The sequence below is a fragment of the Falco peregrinus genome, chromosome W, assembly GCF_023634155.1.
Source record: "Falco peregrinus isolate bFalPer1 chromosome W, bFalPer1.pri, whole genome shotgun sequence".
NCBI lineage: Eukaryota > Metazoa > Chordata > Aves > Falconiformes > Falconidae > Falco > Falco peregrinus.
This window is the reverse complement of record NC_073743.1, coordinates 17,615,400-17,629,967: the sequence shown is the minus strand read 5'-3', so window position 1 is coordinate 17,629,967 and position 14,568 is coordinate 17,615,400. Positions and strand designations below refer to the sequence as shown.

Below are 14,568 nucleotides of genomic sequence, written 5' to 3'. Positions count from 1 at the left end.
CTTGAAAAATAAAGTTAGCTTGAAGCTTTAATTTAGATGCTCTTTCTGTTCCAGTGATACAAAAAGTTTAAAAACATTCAAAGGTAATTTTAAAGTTCTGAACATGGACTAATGCAAGCTCAAAACCCAAAAAGAAACGAAACTGATGTTTGACTAGGAATATTTGCAAATATTTTAGTGGAAAATCCCTGACCATTAACAATTTTCTGTCCAAATAACAACTGCCCTTATGCAACCAACCAGTCCATACAGTTTCTGAAGAATACCTCATTGATATCAAAGAATTAACAAAGGGAAAAAATTAGTTCTAAGCTATATACATTCATAAGGGGATTTTTCAATAGTTACGTACAGATTTACACACTAAGCCATAATGGCTTGTAGGTGATACACACAAGAAGAGTACGTTGCTTATCTGTCTGAATGTCTATGCTAAATTTGACAACTATGCCACAAGCCAAGCCTACATGGGTGCTGTATGTTATGCACGTTCCTTAAGAAACAGAAGTATAATAGACAAATTCCCAAGATCTAGTCCCTCAACCTAATTATATTATTTTGTAGCCAATTAAGGAAAATAACACAAATGTGCATATCTACATGTGCACACACCTTTTAGTTCAGAACCAATCTGTGATAAAAGGCCTTAGCCTTATGGCATCATCGAATCTTAACGAGTACAGTGATTAAAAATGCAGTCTTACTGTAAGTGCGATTTATGCTGACATTCCCTCAAATGCTACACGTGAGTATTTCTCACTCAACTGCCTCAAGTTAAAATAGTAGTATTTGTTAATATGTATTAAAAAATCATTAATTCTCTACAATAGCAGTTGACTTCCATAACACTATGTAAGCAAAAGAGGCCTAAGATGGGTTTTCTGAATACTAACAATTTATTTTAGACTGTCTAAACTCAGGTCTTGAAAGATTTCACTCTGCCAGACATAGAAACACTGTTGCACTCCAGTTGTGATATCCCTTTTCCCAAGTTGTCACATGCACATCTCGCTCAAGCAACATTATTGTTAAAGTTTCTCTCTGCTACATAAAAGCATGTTGCACTTGTAGATATAAAAGACAGCACCCTTACTTAGATTATTACCTTATTACCTCATAACTCTTAGTATACCTTGTATCTCTGATTTCATCACTTCAAAAATTCACCAGAAGCAGATAAAACCACAGCCTCAGACTAAACTACACCTTAACTGCTGATTCAAATAAAGGCATTCTCTTCAGATATGCCTAATGCTTACAAATAATTTTGGCTGGTTTTGATCAAAAAACTATTATTACAATAAGGATCAAAAATAATAATCCCATTTGCAAAATGCCTTTAAGCCAGCCTCCTAGTCCCAACCAATTTCCACATTCAGAATACAGCATAAATACAGAATACAGAATAAATTATCTCCATCAAGGCAAAAAGGCTTCTCTTTAAGCACAGAGATGTTTGCTAGTTCAAGGCAGAAACCCATTTCTTGTAGGGGACATCTGAAGCACTTTTTTTGGTGGGTTTGTACTCAGTTCCGTATTTTCCCTTGAGAAGCTAAAGCTGTTCCTCTTGTTTCAGGAGTGTTTCCAACTCTGAGTTGTCGAATAGGTCCGTATTTCCCAAAAATATCATACATTTCCTCCGCTGTGATTTCATACGGCAGGTTCCGAATATAAAGGACCCGATTGACCTCTGGGGGCAGCCAGATGTCAGCTCGCTTGGCCGCTTGCATCGCCATGGCGCCGATCGGAGGGGGGGGGGGGGGGGGGGGTGTGTGTGCCGCCTCGGAGAGAAACCGCGGCCGGGAAGGGGCCTGCCGGGCCGCACGCCGCCGCTCGCCGCTGCCGCGGGGGTCCCGGACGCTATCCCATACGCTAATAACCCGGGTAATTCCTTTTTACAATCTATGTCCTGAACGCTCCGCTTTTCTAAAAAGCATTTGAGCGAATCGTACGTCGCTTGTCTCTCCATACCTTCGTCAGCGCTGTTGCAGCCTTTGCGAGACTTCGGCGACGCGTGGCCGGCGGGACCCTCTGTAGGTGCTCCCGGGCGCGGGGACTGTGCCCTTCCGCCTCCTGCGCTGCTTTCAGCACCGGTACCCGAATCTCCGTCGAACCGTGGCTCGCAGGTTCAGCCCTCTCTAGGGTCCCTGTTCGGGCGCCGTTTGTCGCGACGGAGGGAAGACGCAGTCACTCAATATGAGTGATCAGCAGACTTCGTTTATTGTCTCTTACAGTCACCTTTTATGCCTTGTTATAATTAGCTCATACATATGACAAAAGTTAAGCTCATTATTGGTTAGTTGCCTAAATACCAAGCCCGCCCCTAGTTTCTCTTCTGTAGTTATCTGTTCCCACCTGCAACATTCTTTTCCCACCGCGATCTTCCTGTTATTGTGTAACAAGAACAGCCAAGGACAGTGTATTTTTGCTTTACTTCAGATAAGCTGAGAGCGATGTGCATTTTTGTCCAGCCAGCTGGACTATGTCTATGTGACCCTTTTTCAGCTAGCCAGTTATGCACATCTATCTAAGTGAATAGGACTAAATTGTGTAGAAAAAAACTCTGTTCCAACAAAAATACAGAAGTTCATCTTTCATGATTTCACTGTTTTCGTGACCGTTTTCCTGCCGCTTGTTTTTTTCTGCTCTTGGTCAATTTCTTAACCAAATAGTGTCTCCTGGAAATACAATTTCATAATAAGTAAAAAAATATTCCAGGGGTTGGATAGCCAGACATTTTGAGCAGGTAAAGGTGAAAGGCATCAGTTGAAGGTTTTGCTATCAGGTTAAATTTTTCATTTATAGAAGTTAAAAATATTTTCCCCTGATTTTTTTTTCCTAAATAGATTTTTGACTACTTTAAAAAAATGTATATATAATTATTTTTTAAAGTGGAATATAATGCCAGTACTATCTCATGTAGTTTATATACATATATTGCATTCTTACCTTCTATATGTAAAAAACAAATACAGTATTTTACTTCATAAAAAATGAACTTTTTGTGGTTCCAACTAAATTTTTTGAAGTCTTGTTCATTTCAATTTGTAAAATTTTACTGTGATTCAGAAGAGAGAAAAGAAAAAGGTTTTTACAGTATTAGAGCTACATGCAGACTATTTGTACCTCTAAATGATCTTCCTTCTGTTGTGCCTCACCTGCTCACCTATGTTCATCATGGTCCTGCAGGAGCCTGGCACAGCAGAAGTGACCTGGGCAGAGGGCAGGAAGCTCTCATGCTGCTGCAACAATGTTTTGCACCGTGAGACCCAGCTCTTCTGCAAGAACTAGTTTATTATCCAATATATGACCTAACTGGAGGGTTTCAACCAGGTTGCAGCTTCTGGCAACTAAGACAAAAGTGGAGCTCAAGCCCTGTGGAAAATTGCTGCCTGTCATTAACAAACATCATCTGACTCCAGAGCACTGTGATGCCACACATGATGCCACACACCATGTCTTTGGGGACTGCGGATGTGATAGGAACTGTTAGGTTGGTGGTTTTTTTCAAGCTATATGAACTGGAGTGTTTATCTGTTTTGTGTTACAGTTGAGCATCCAGTAAGCTTGGGAGGACCCTACCCTTTGGGGAGTTGGGATGCAGTGTGGCGGGATGAATTTGACTCACCTGATTCTCATCTGGCTCTGGTGAGACCCCCCCTGCAGTGCTGCGTTCAGCTCTGGGGCCCCCAACACAAGAAGGATATGGACCTGTTGGAGTCACTCCAGAGGAGGCCATGAAGTTGATGAGACAACTGGAGCACCTCTCCTGTGAAGTCAGGCAGAGTGAGCTGGGGTGGTTCGGCCTGGAGAAAAGAAGGTTCCAGGAAGACCTTATAGCACCTTCCAGTACCTAAAGGGGCCAACAAGAAAGCTGGAGAGGGGCTTTTTATAAGGGCATGTAGGGATAGGACAAGGGGGAATGGCTTTAAACTGGAAGAGGGGAGATTTAGATTAAATATCAGGAAGAAATTCTTTCCTATGAGGGTGGTGAGACACTGGCACAGGTTGCCCAGGGCAGCTGTGGGTGCCCCATCCCTGGCAGTGCTCAAGGCCAGGCTGGACGGGGCTTGGAGCCACCTGGTCTGGTGGAAGGTGTCTGTGCCTGTGTCAGGGGGGTGGAACTGGGTGGGCTTTAAGGTCCTTTCCAACCCAAACCATTCTATGATTCTGAGATTAGGGTGATGACAGCTATGAGTAAGGTAAGCAAAGGTGGCTGAGGCAGTGTGACCTGTGGTGGTCCTGCTCAGGGTTGGAGTGTTGGCCCTGTGCAAGGCAGCTTGGCTTTGAGGTTTGGGAACGGGGCTTCGGGGCACTGAGCTGGGGGAGCTGCTGAACCCAGAAACTTTTAATATGTATTTTCTTCAGGCAGACTTGCTGCATAAACCACAGAAAACTCAAGTGTCAGCCTACCAGCTGTAACCATTCTTGTCACCCAGCGTTGCACACCACATTTTGAAGGCAATAAGGCTTACGCTCACTACAGGAAATTGTCACAGATGTAATTATACATACGGTATGGTTAAATTCCAGTGCAATATGTATTACCACCCATCAGTTACAATAATCACTGTACAAATACAATCTGTTCCCTGATAAAATGCAGAGGTTTGTAACACGCTATACATTGTGCTTACAGAGAAAGCCCTGCCTGGGACTCAGCGCCCTTTATTCACTTTAATTGTTATTACTTGTAGCTGTGTGGTACCTGGGGGATAATTATTCTTGTATTGTGTGTTCTGAAAGAGCAGAAACCATTCAGGCAGCTGAATTGGTAAAATTAGAATGGGCGAGCTGGATGGAGGAAGAAGTTGAAGAACCTGGCTAGGTCCTTCTTACTGGTTGAAAAGCCACCTGTGAATTGGAGCACAGAATAATTCCGGTTGGAAGGGACTGCTGAGGGTCATCTACCCCATCCTGCCCTTTTGCTTGGGCTTAGCCTATTGCAGGTACTGGACTCAGCTTTGGGAAGTTTCTGCCAGCCTGTTAATCCAGGCCATTAAAGTCCCTCTGAATAAGAGCTTGGCCCTCCAGCATATCAGCCTCTCAGTCCAGCCTGGGATCATCCAGAAGCTTGCTGAGAAGGCACCCCGTTCCCTGGTCCAGGTTGTTAATAAAGAGCTTGAACAGTGATGTCCCCAGCAGCAGTCCCTGAGGTGTGTCGCTGGCAGCTGGCCACAGATTGGACTTTGTACCATTGACCACTGCACTACAAGTCTGGCAATCCAGCTAATTTTACACACTCATCATAGAACATTTATTCAGTTTGTATCTTGCCAATTTGGCTGCAAGTATATTCTGGGAGACTGTGTCAAAATTTTTGCTCAAGTCAAGGTGTATAATACTTGCTGCTCTCCCTTTGCCCTCCAGAGCCATGATTTAAATCTCAAACAGGATATATCACATTAATTTTGTAGAGTGGGAAGCTGAGGCACAGATAATTGAATTGCCCACTGGTTTCTAGGGTCACAGTGAAGGTTATTAAGAAGGTAGGTGTAGTTTCCTCAAGGGCTTTGAAGGGTTTGTGTCTTTTGCAGGGGTAAGGACTGGTTTCTGCGTGTTGGTAAGAGGAGGTATGATGCAGCTGCTTGTGTAAGAAGGCTGGATCCAAACAGCACACCACCGATCTGCCTGTGTGTCATGCACTGTTTTAATTACCCTGGGTTTACTCTCTTTACAGGCATCCCTTCCATTATTGGAAATCAGGCTTCAATGGTTCAGCCTACCCTGCCGGCATGGGTCAAGAATCCCAACCGAAAACATTGCCCTAATTTAACTAAATCAAGGGCACACAATATTCTTTAGTTAAACAAAGCCAACCCAGCATTTAGATCATCTTTCTTCTTTCAGCTGCTGCCCCTTGCCTGGCATGTAAATTAAGAGCTCTTGTGCTAACCTTTTATTTTTCCTCCCCTGTACTAGAATCCCAAGGGGTCGCATTCTGCTTGGTTTATTCTTGAGGAAGCCCATTCCACTGCTGCACAAAGCTGGCGTTGTCAGGAAGATTTAGCGCCTGATGATAAAACATCTTTCATTGTGAATTCTTTTCATCATAAGGAGCTTAAAAACCCTAAATCACAGTGGGGCCACCACTTCTTTTGCTCTCAGCGCACCATCGTAACTCTTCCATCTTAACTATCAGAGGAATGCTGTCTATGCCTCTTATCATGCCTGGGTCAAAGGTGAATATCTGAGCTTCTAGGTCATGTCAATACGAAGTGCTGTGAAATATGGTAATAACAATCTTTCGGGAATCTCTGAGGCTGTTCTCTAAATGTACAAGCGGGCCCGTGTGACTCTGTGGGGGTTTTTTTTCTACTGCAGACGTGATGCTACCTTGAAAGAAAAGATTAAAAATCTTCCTGAAAGCAGCTTCTGTGGTTGGGGTGGTGAGGGGGAAAGGGCTGGGTTTTAGCCCTTCGTAGTATTGGGGAACAGCTGGGAGGGGAGTTTACACAGCACTCTCTGGTCTGTAGCTGAGCTTGCCAGCCTTGCAGGCATCACACAGGTCACTAGTGTAAATAGACACTGATTACTCTTTTAGTCATTCAGTAACCTCTCAACACTCCTTCTCCTTAAAACAGAGTTTTTTAGTTGATGGGAGGGAAAAAAATAAAAGTCTCATGCATGAGCTAAAAGCTTCTTCTAATTATCAATTATCCTTTCCCAAGATAAGCTTTTTTTTCCCTCCCTGCTGGACTTCTGGCTTCCAGGCTGGTCCCCGTTCTTTTTCTTTAAAGAAGAAAAAGAGAAGGTGGGGCACAAATGGGCTAACTAAGTGCCACTGGCTTCCACCAAGAACTGCATCTTTGGGGAGTGCTTTCAGTTCTTCTGGGGTCTGGACAAGTCTTGGGTGTGGAGCATGAAGGTAAATGACGGTAAGAAACAGAGAGCTTCCCTGGGCTCATGGCAGGCAGCAGGGGCAGGCTGGAGGGGCTGTTGAACAAAGTGCTCTTTATTCTGCAGAGCACAGGGAGCGGTGTGCGTGCATGGTAATTAGAGGAGAAAGGCCAGCTGCTGCTGGCGTGTTCTGAACCCATAATAATCCATAATCAAAATAAAAAACACTGAGAGATGGAGCATGATTTCCCATGGCCGGACGGGCAGAGAGAGCGCGGAGGCTTGCTTGCTTTTTGCTGCAGAGACCAAAAGACACAAAGGAGGCTTTTCCTCTGTGCATTTAGGTAATGGGCGGAATATAAATAAACTCTACTGCTGTAGACAGCCCTGCTGAAGCAGATGCAGGTCACTCCCTCAAAAACCTGTTGCATTTCCCTAGCCCCAAAAGGAATTAAAACAAAGATGTGCCTCACAGTACTGCAGCAAGCGTGTTGCAATAATGCCGTGACATTAAATTTAGCATTCACTCAGCAGCAGATAGTGGTCCTGACGTGTGGAATTAGACTCTATAACTCGAAAGTTATAAAGTAGGTATGTTTATTGCGCGCAGATGCACGGGGGATCGCTCCTCCACAAGCGTGCATCCCCGAAGTGAGGAACCATCTCACATTTATACAATGAACAAATGAATATTCAATTAACGCCTATACATATTCGTTACCTAAACCCCGCTTCGTATGTCAATTAGCTTATCAGTCTGTTTCCTGGAATGTGGTGGTCTTGCAGGTTTGTAGGTGATTCATGTTCTTGTGACCATCCGATCTTCTTCAGGTGATTCATGTCCTTGTGACCACCCGATCTTCTTCAGGTGATTGTGACCACCCAATCTTTTCCAGCAAGGAGACTTAGCACTCCCTCCCTCTAGATAGCATTTGAATGTCTCTCATCTTTTCTTATTCTCTTTTAAATAGCCCCTTTGTTAGAGGAAGAAGGGCAGGCGTCTCCCCGTCTCCCCTTTGTTAGAGGAAGAGGGGCAGGCGTCTCCTCAAAACTGTAGTTGTCACCGCACCCATGACTAGTCACCATACCCACATTCCTTAAGCAGACACATACAATCACAATCCATGTCCATTATCCCCATTTCACATTATTTCTCCATATCAGTCCCGTCATCACGCTCTGCTCAAAGCCCTTTTGGTCTTTCCCCTGTTCTCCTTACCCCTTGCACTCCCCCTCTCCCACTATATCTGACTCCTCCTGCCCGCCATGCTTAATATCTAGAAACTTGCTCTCTAATTACAGTGGTTATGATTTGTAACCTGTCCAGTGGTGCCAGGAAGTGAAACACAGCCTTTTCAAGTGTGGAGGAATCAATCTGGCTCCAGTCAAGAGAGAGAGATGTGTTTCCAGCTAATTTGGAGGTTCGGCGATGACAGACCCCATCGAGCAGAGATGGTTGGCTGTCAAGTGTACAACAACGTCAGGTGCTCACCCATGGGAAGGGAAAAGAGGTTTTTCTCATTTACTTTTTCCTTTTTTACTCAACTTATATGATCACACGCACCAAGGGGAAAAAAAAATAGGGGGGGCGGGGTGTGCTATCCCTGGACAAATTTCAAGCCTGTTTTCAATCAAACTGATTCCCCCTCCCCCCCCCCCCCCTCCAAGGTCAGTGTTCCTTCTGCTCCCCCGGCCCTGTTTTCCCCTCCCCTTTTCTCAGCTCTATCATCAAGTTATTTTTTTTAAGGGTTGTGACAAGAGACTTTGCAGACTTCAGACTGTTGATGTCCTAAAGTGCAATTTGATATATAAGAAATGTGAGGACTGGAGGGAAACGAAGGTCTCAGGCCTGGCTGCTTTTGCAGCATCTCTTGACTGAATAGTCATTCTAACAGATATGAGTATTATTAAATATTGTTGTAGTGTAACAAAGTTTAATAGCCAAATGCAAGAGATTTAGTATGATACATAGAAAAAAAAAGATTTTGCATTAACTGAATAGTCAAGAGAATGTGAGAATGAATCCAAGTTTTCATTTACAGTTGACATAACCAGAAAATAACAGATTTTTAGATCAGAAACAGACCTTAAGCTATCTGCTTTTTGTACCTCCTATGTAACAAAACTGGAAAATATCATCCTGTAGAGGGATTTTTAAAGGACCGAGGGCATATGTTACCATTGTCTGGGTTGGACAACCCAGGCCTGTTAGTTAAAGCTGCAGAGCAACTTTAAATTGTCCTTGGAACAAGCAGGGTGAGAAAGAAAACAAGCTATGCACAAACAAGAAGCCAGGTGCAGAGCAAGTCCTGGGAACCGCGGAATCAACACACTCTCATCGGCACACTCTGATCAGGCACCTGCAGCATGCTCACCAATCAGCAACACAGACGCCTGCGTGACGAGAAACTTTTATCCAATCACCTGTGTGTAAAGTCGTGTGAGCGGTCGGTTTAAGTTATAAATATGACCTGTTTGTTTAATAAAGTGAGCACGGCATGTAGCCATATTGGTGTGATTGTCGTGACTTGGCCGACTCTCCACGGGGGACCCTCTTCGTCATCCAACTTTTAAAAGGTTGAGAAATAGTAATTTAATTTGTCCTTTCTCCTTGTTATGTTTTAAAATACAGGGAGAAAGCAAAAGCATGGAAAAGTTGATGCAAATTGTCCCCAGTGTTGGAATTTACAGGTGTAAAACTTGGATTCTTTGGATCACGCTCATATATATCCAACCACCAGGACTGGGGAAACAACCTGCTCCTTAGCATGCAGCCACAAAGCATTATAACTGAGATCTGTGACGTGCAGTTGGCAGGAGGTCACTCCCAGAGCCTTGTCCTGACATGATCAAGCTGAGAGCTTCTGAAGGGGTTCCCGTTCGCTTCTGTACATGACATCAAAGGAAAAACCCAAGTCCTACCTCTTGTTTGGATGTATTCACCAGTCTTGCAGAGGAACGAAGTTGTGGATACGTTGCAAATACTGCAGATGGATGACCCCGAACCCACTTTTGTAAAGAGTAAATAAAATGATGTACAGCCGATAACATAACCGTGAGTCTCCCCTACACACTGTGTAACTGTGAGATTTCTATATATGAAGATTGCTTTTTCCTTATGCTAACAATACTGAAGTGATTGTATGAGAGGGAGAATGATATGTGTTCTTATACTGACTGTGATGCTGGTTTGGCTGGTATCACTGAAATCCTGGAGGATGTTCTGAACAAAACCAGAAGCTCCCTGGATATTGAAGGAGTTATTCCAAGGGCAGTGGGTATTTTTCATGTTTAACTAGGCTGTTCAACTGGTCAACTTACTGCTGCATCTTCTTTGCAGTCATGAATATGGACAAAATTATCTCAAACTGAAAATGAGCAATCACAAAATATTATTACCCTATAAATTGCTGTATATAACCTTTCACATGTATAGACCTATATTTAGTCACAGAGATGCAAGAGGAAAGAAAACAAACATCACTTTTCAACTTGAAGAGTAACAATTTGTGCTTTAGCAAGCTGTCTTTCATGCTCCAAAGGAGGAAAAAAATGGTATTTTTGAGGTCCTTAATTGAATTAATAAAGCCAATGAAAAATAACGTGGTCAACCATAATCCTTCCTAGAAGATGCATTTTAGAAAAAGCAAAATTTTCAAGTGCACACAATCCAATGATAGGCTGGACTCAGGATAACACAGTTTGGGAGGAACCTCTGGAAGTCAAATCTTCAGCTCAGAGGAAGACCTAATCGGATCTCTACTGAGGTAATGAAAAAGTCAGTGGGACTTTGTCTCTTAAAATACCTTAATTTGCACATGATTCCTAATTTAAATTTAGTACCATTGAGTGTTACTGAGTCTGTTAGGTGCCAGTGCTGAGATTGCCTTAGCAAGGAGCAGGAGACCAGCACTGGCTCTGATGGGCAGCTCCACGTTGCCTTCAGCATGAGAAACTGCGGAGCCACCCCAGCACTGCTCCCTCAGAACAGACTTTTCTTTCAGCTTTACACATCTAAGTTGTAATTAAACCAGTTTCTTCAAGCTCCTTTTCAGTCAACCAAGAGAAACAGGTCATTTAAAAGTAATCCTTCTGACCTACTTTAAATGTCTTTAGGATTTGATGAACTGCATTTTAAAGCTCCACTTTCCACTGGTGGTAGGGGTGATGTTTGGGGTGATACCTGCAATGCAGCAGGGACATCCATCGGATGAAATGAGGGTATCCATAAGGCAGATTCACTTATCACTTCACCAGCCAACCACCTTTAGCTCACTCTGTACTGGTTAGATCTCCACCAACAAGAAAGTGAGACCATGGTAAATGTAGATGCATGAAATTAAGTGGTTAATTTCATTTTCAGTGCCTAAATTTGATCAGATATATTCTAGCCTATACATCTGGAACCTTTTTGAGGTCTGGGAAAGATTTACTTACCAGTTGACTCAAGAATGGACGCAGACAAATGTCTTTTAAATAGCCACGTTTGAACTTTGCAACCAAAATAGACATCTTACTAAAAATACTTAATAGCCCTAATTAGGAAAATGCTATTTGGGCTGTATATCTTGTTCAGGCATACTTTTAAATGCTTACGTTATAGAAGTGAACCTGTTAAAGATTGAACTGATTCCCAAAGAAATAAATAGGAAGCCCTTCTAGAAAACCCAGAATGTGGCTGAGGTGGCAAAGAGCCCACTGTAACTCTCACGGTTGTCATCATTTTTTCAGTTTCCACTTCTAACACATTGCAGTTGCTTCCACTGCCTGGGATGTTTAGATACAATTCAGTTAATTATAGAAGGAATCATTTTTTTATTCTTCTCAAGAAATACAAAGAGCTCTAAAGAACACGGTGATTGCTCCTCACAGGGTCTTGTCTTCAAGAGTGACCAAGGTGACATGGATTTCAGAGAAAGGCAGAAAATGATACCTGTGTGCAGTAATTCTGACAGCACTAGCCCTGAGGAGTATTTCCTCTTCAACTCCAAATACTTAAAAGATTAGTTTAAGCCATGAAGCAGGAAGGATTGCTTTGGTATGGTAATAGGAAGAATTGCCCAGGATTTCCTTCTGAGGATGTGGGGGAAAAAAAAAAAATTCAGATTCAAACAAGAGGAGATAAAGGAGCACCTTAATAAAGCTGAAGCTGTGAGATTCTGGCTCTCAAATCTGCCCACAAATTGAACTTATTTTAAATAGAGCATCATAGTATGCTGCCAAATTTCACTTCCTTGTGCAAGAAAACTGAAGCTGAGACATCACTCTAAAGTAAAAGTTTGGACTGTATTTTTATTCCATAAAAGCTAATTTCCTCAGCAGTTGCTTTCTCTTGAGCTCCTTCAGCTTTTTTTATGACTGCAGCATTACCGATAAAAACAAAAAACCCAAACCCACACCAGAACAAGAGTGTTGTTTAAGGGAAGATGTTTAAGACATTTAGCTATTTCTTAAGAATCTGGGTGACTTTTGTATGAACAGGTAGACATCTGTTTGAGTGGAATTTCACTGAGCAGCTTAATTAGCTCTTTATGCTATTTAATGTTATGATAAATGACTTACCAGAAGTTATTAATTAAAGTATTAAAGTCTCATTATTTGTTAGTAATGGTGCATATGGGAAGAGGGAAAGAAATAGGAGTTTATTATTAACAAATTTCAGGGAACAATGAGTAAATTGGATAAACAGAGGAAATATCTGGCTGCTTCCATTTGTTGTATAAATCATTTGATAGTTTATACTTGTTGCAGGAATCCTATAAATACTTATGTATGTCCAAATACTTCAAAGTACCAGTACTGTTGGCTGGCGGTTAAAAAATAAACCTTTTCATAGCCAACTTTGGGAAATCAGGGCTTCCTCAAAGGGAGTTCTTGGCTCCTCAGCGTACATCTGTCTCTATTAAACTCACTGCATGAATGATCATTTCACTTTGGCATATTTTTAATAGTGGAGATTGGAAGTGATTCACTTGATACTGGGCTGATTAAATGCTGTGCACCATGATGATGGAAAGGAGATGAACATCAGTATCACATCTGCTCACTCCTTTCCACACCACACCTTCAGGGAGTGAAGGCTGGACCTTCCCACTTTTCCATCAAAGGGCTGGTCTTCAAAATTTCATGTTTATCCAGGAGCTGAGATGAGGGCTGTAGTTTCTCTTCCCTGCCTTGAGGTGTCTATCGTGCATGTGTGTCTGTGTGAGTTAGGTTTCTAGGTTCCCATTATCTGGTCCCTATCTGGGCACAATATGAAATTGAGGGCATAATTAATCTCATCAGAAATTATGCCTAAGTGTGGTCAGAGGATTTTACCTCTGAATGCTATTGATAGTAGTGTTACAATTCATTCAGTTGTAGTGGGAACACACATAACTCGTGTAGATAAGTATCAATACCACAGATATCTTCAGTCAGGAGGGAGGAATATCACTATGGTTTTTATTTGCCGGTGTTTTCCTGTGGTGTGTGTAGTGATCAAACAGTTCTTTTGCATTGTTAATGTGGGTTCATGGAGAATGCACGGGAATAACCCAATGTGACAGTGATGAAGGCTTGAATTACTCTGTCACGTTCACCCTCTGAAAGAAAAAGCTGGTGCAATGGAGGCAAATATCCATGTTGGATAGCTTTGCAGCTTGTATGCTTAAAAAGTATCAAAGAATCTTTTTGGATCCCTTTTAACCTTCAGTCCACTTTCTTCAGATGACTTCTGTATTGTGATCTTATCTTTTACAAGTGGTTTAGCGTTCAAAGCTCTGCCTGAGGATGATGCTCAGAAAGCATTACTTTGTTGCTCTGATAAGGCAGAAGCAGTTCTGGTTACCTGCAGAAGCAGAGCGTATTCATGGGGTGGTTTAGAACATCCACCTGGACCTCAGGTCAGGCACACAAAGAGGAGAGATGGAGACAGGCTCCCTCAGAAACCTGATGGTAAACCCCCTGTTTTAATTGAGTGAGTAGGTCTCCAAGGGATTCCATAATTTATTTGCACTGCTAAGTTTAAATAGATTATTCTACAGAAAATCTGAGTGGTTCTTCTCAGACTTCTGCCGATGCTCACAGCAAGTCTCCAAGAGACCTTGGAAATTGTTCCTAATGAACAACAATCATAAACACTTAACCCCAAATCTGTGCTGATTCTTTTGATTTTGTCCAAAGAGAGAGAGACAGTTGTTTGGTGCTGTTTCAACAATGGGATGGAAAGGAGAATTCTGGGTCCTATTGGATATTTCCTCCCCACCATAACATTATAATGACCTTGGGGAAAAAAGCTAACAAGATCAAACAACAGCTTGAATCATTGAAATTTGAAAAACTCCATAGGGTTTACATTTTGTCTAATAACGCAGCATGTCAACTAGGACAAGAAGGAATGCTGTGCTCAACTGTGGGAATATTTCTGGTCGCTGAGAAGTATTTTCATTAGGTCTCCTCCCCACAATCAGAAAGTGTCATGAGCCAAGCTGAACCACTCTATTTGTTGATAAATTCCTAGTATATATGCATGTGGAGGGAAATTGTGCACAGTAAAAGCACAAAGATTAATGACTAATCAGGAAAAAGATCTTGAAGTCAGTGTTGAACATCATTAACAATATCATCTCATGTTCAAAAGTAGTAAAAAATGTGAATAAAATACTAGAAATTACAAAAAAAATACTAGTTATTGTATAGGTCCATGGATTGTCTACGTTGGAAATTATTCTCAGAAAGAATATGGGA

The 14,568-nt window shown here is 42.2% G+C and overlaps 1 long non-coding RNA gene across 1 annotated transcript in view; it reads left to right on the top strand.

Moving 5' to 3' along the window:
• The first annotated feature begins 1,563 nt into the window (after positions 1-1,563).
• The window catches only part of LOC129783178 (uncharacterized), a 226,004-nt gene continuing 212,999 nt past the window's right edge, over positions 1,564-14,568 (top strand). Inside the window, exon 1 of the long non-coding RNA XR_008745151.1 lies at positions 1,564-1,884. This is a non-coding gene — a long non-coding RNA (uncharacterized LOC129783178). The remainder of the gene's footprint in view (positions 1,885-14,568) is intronic.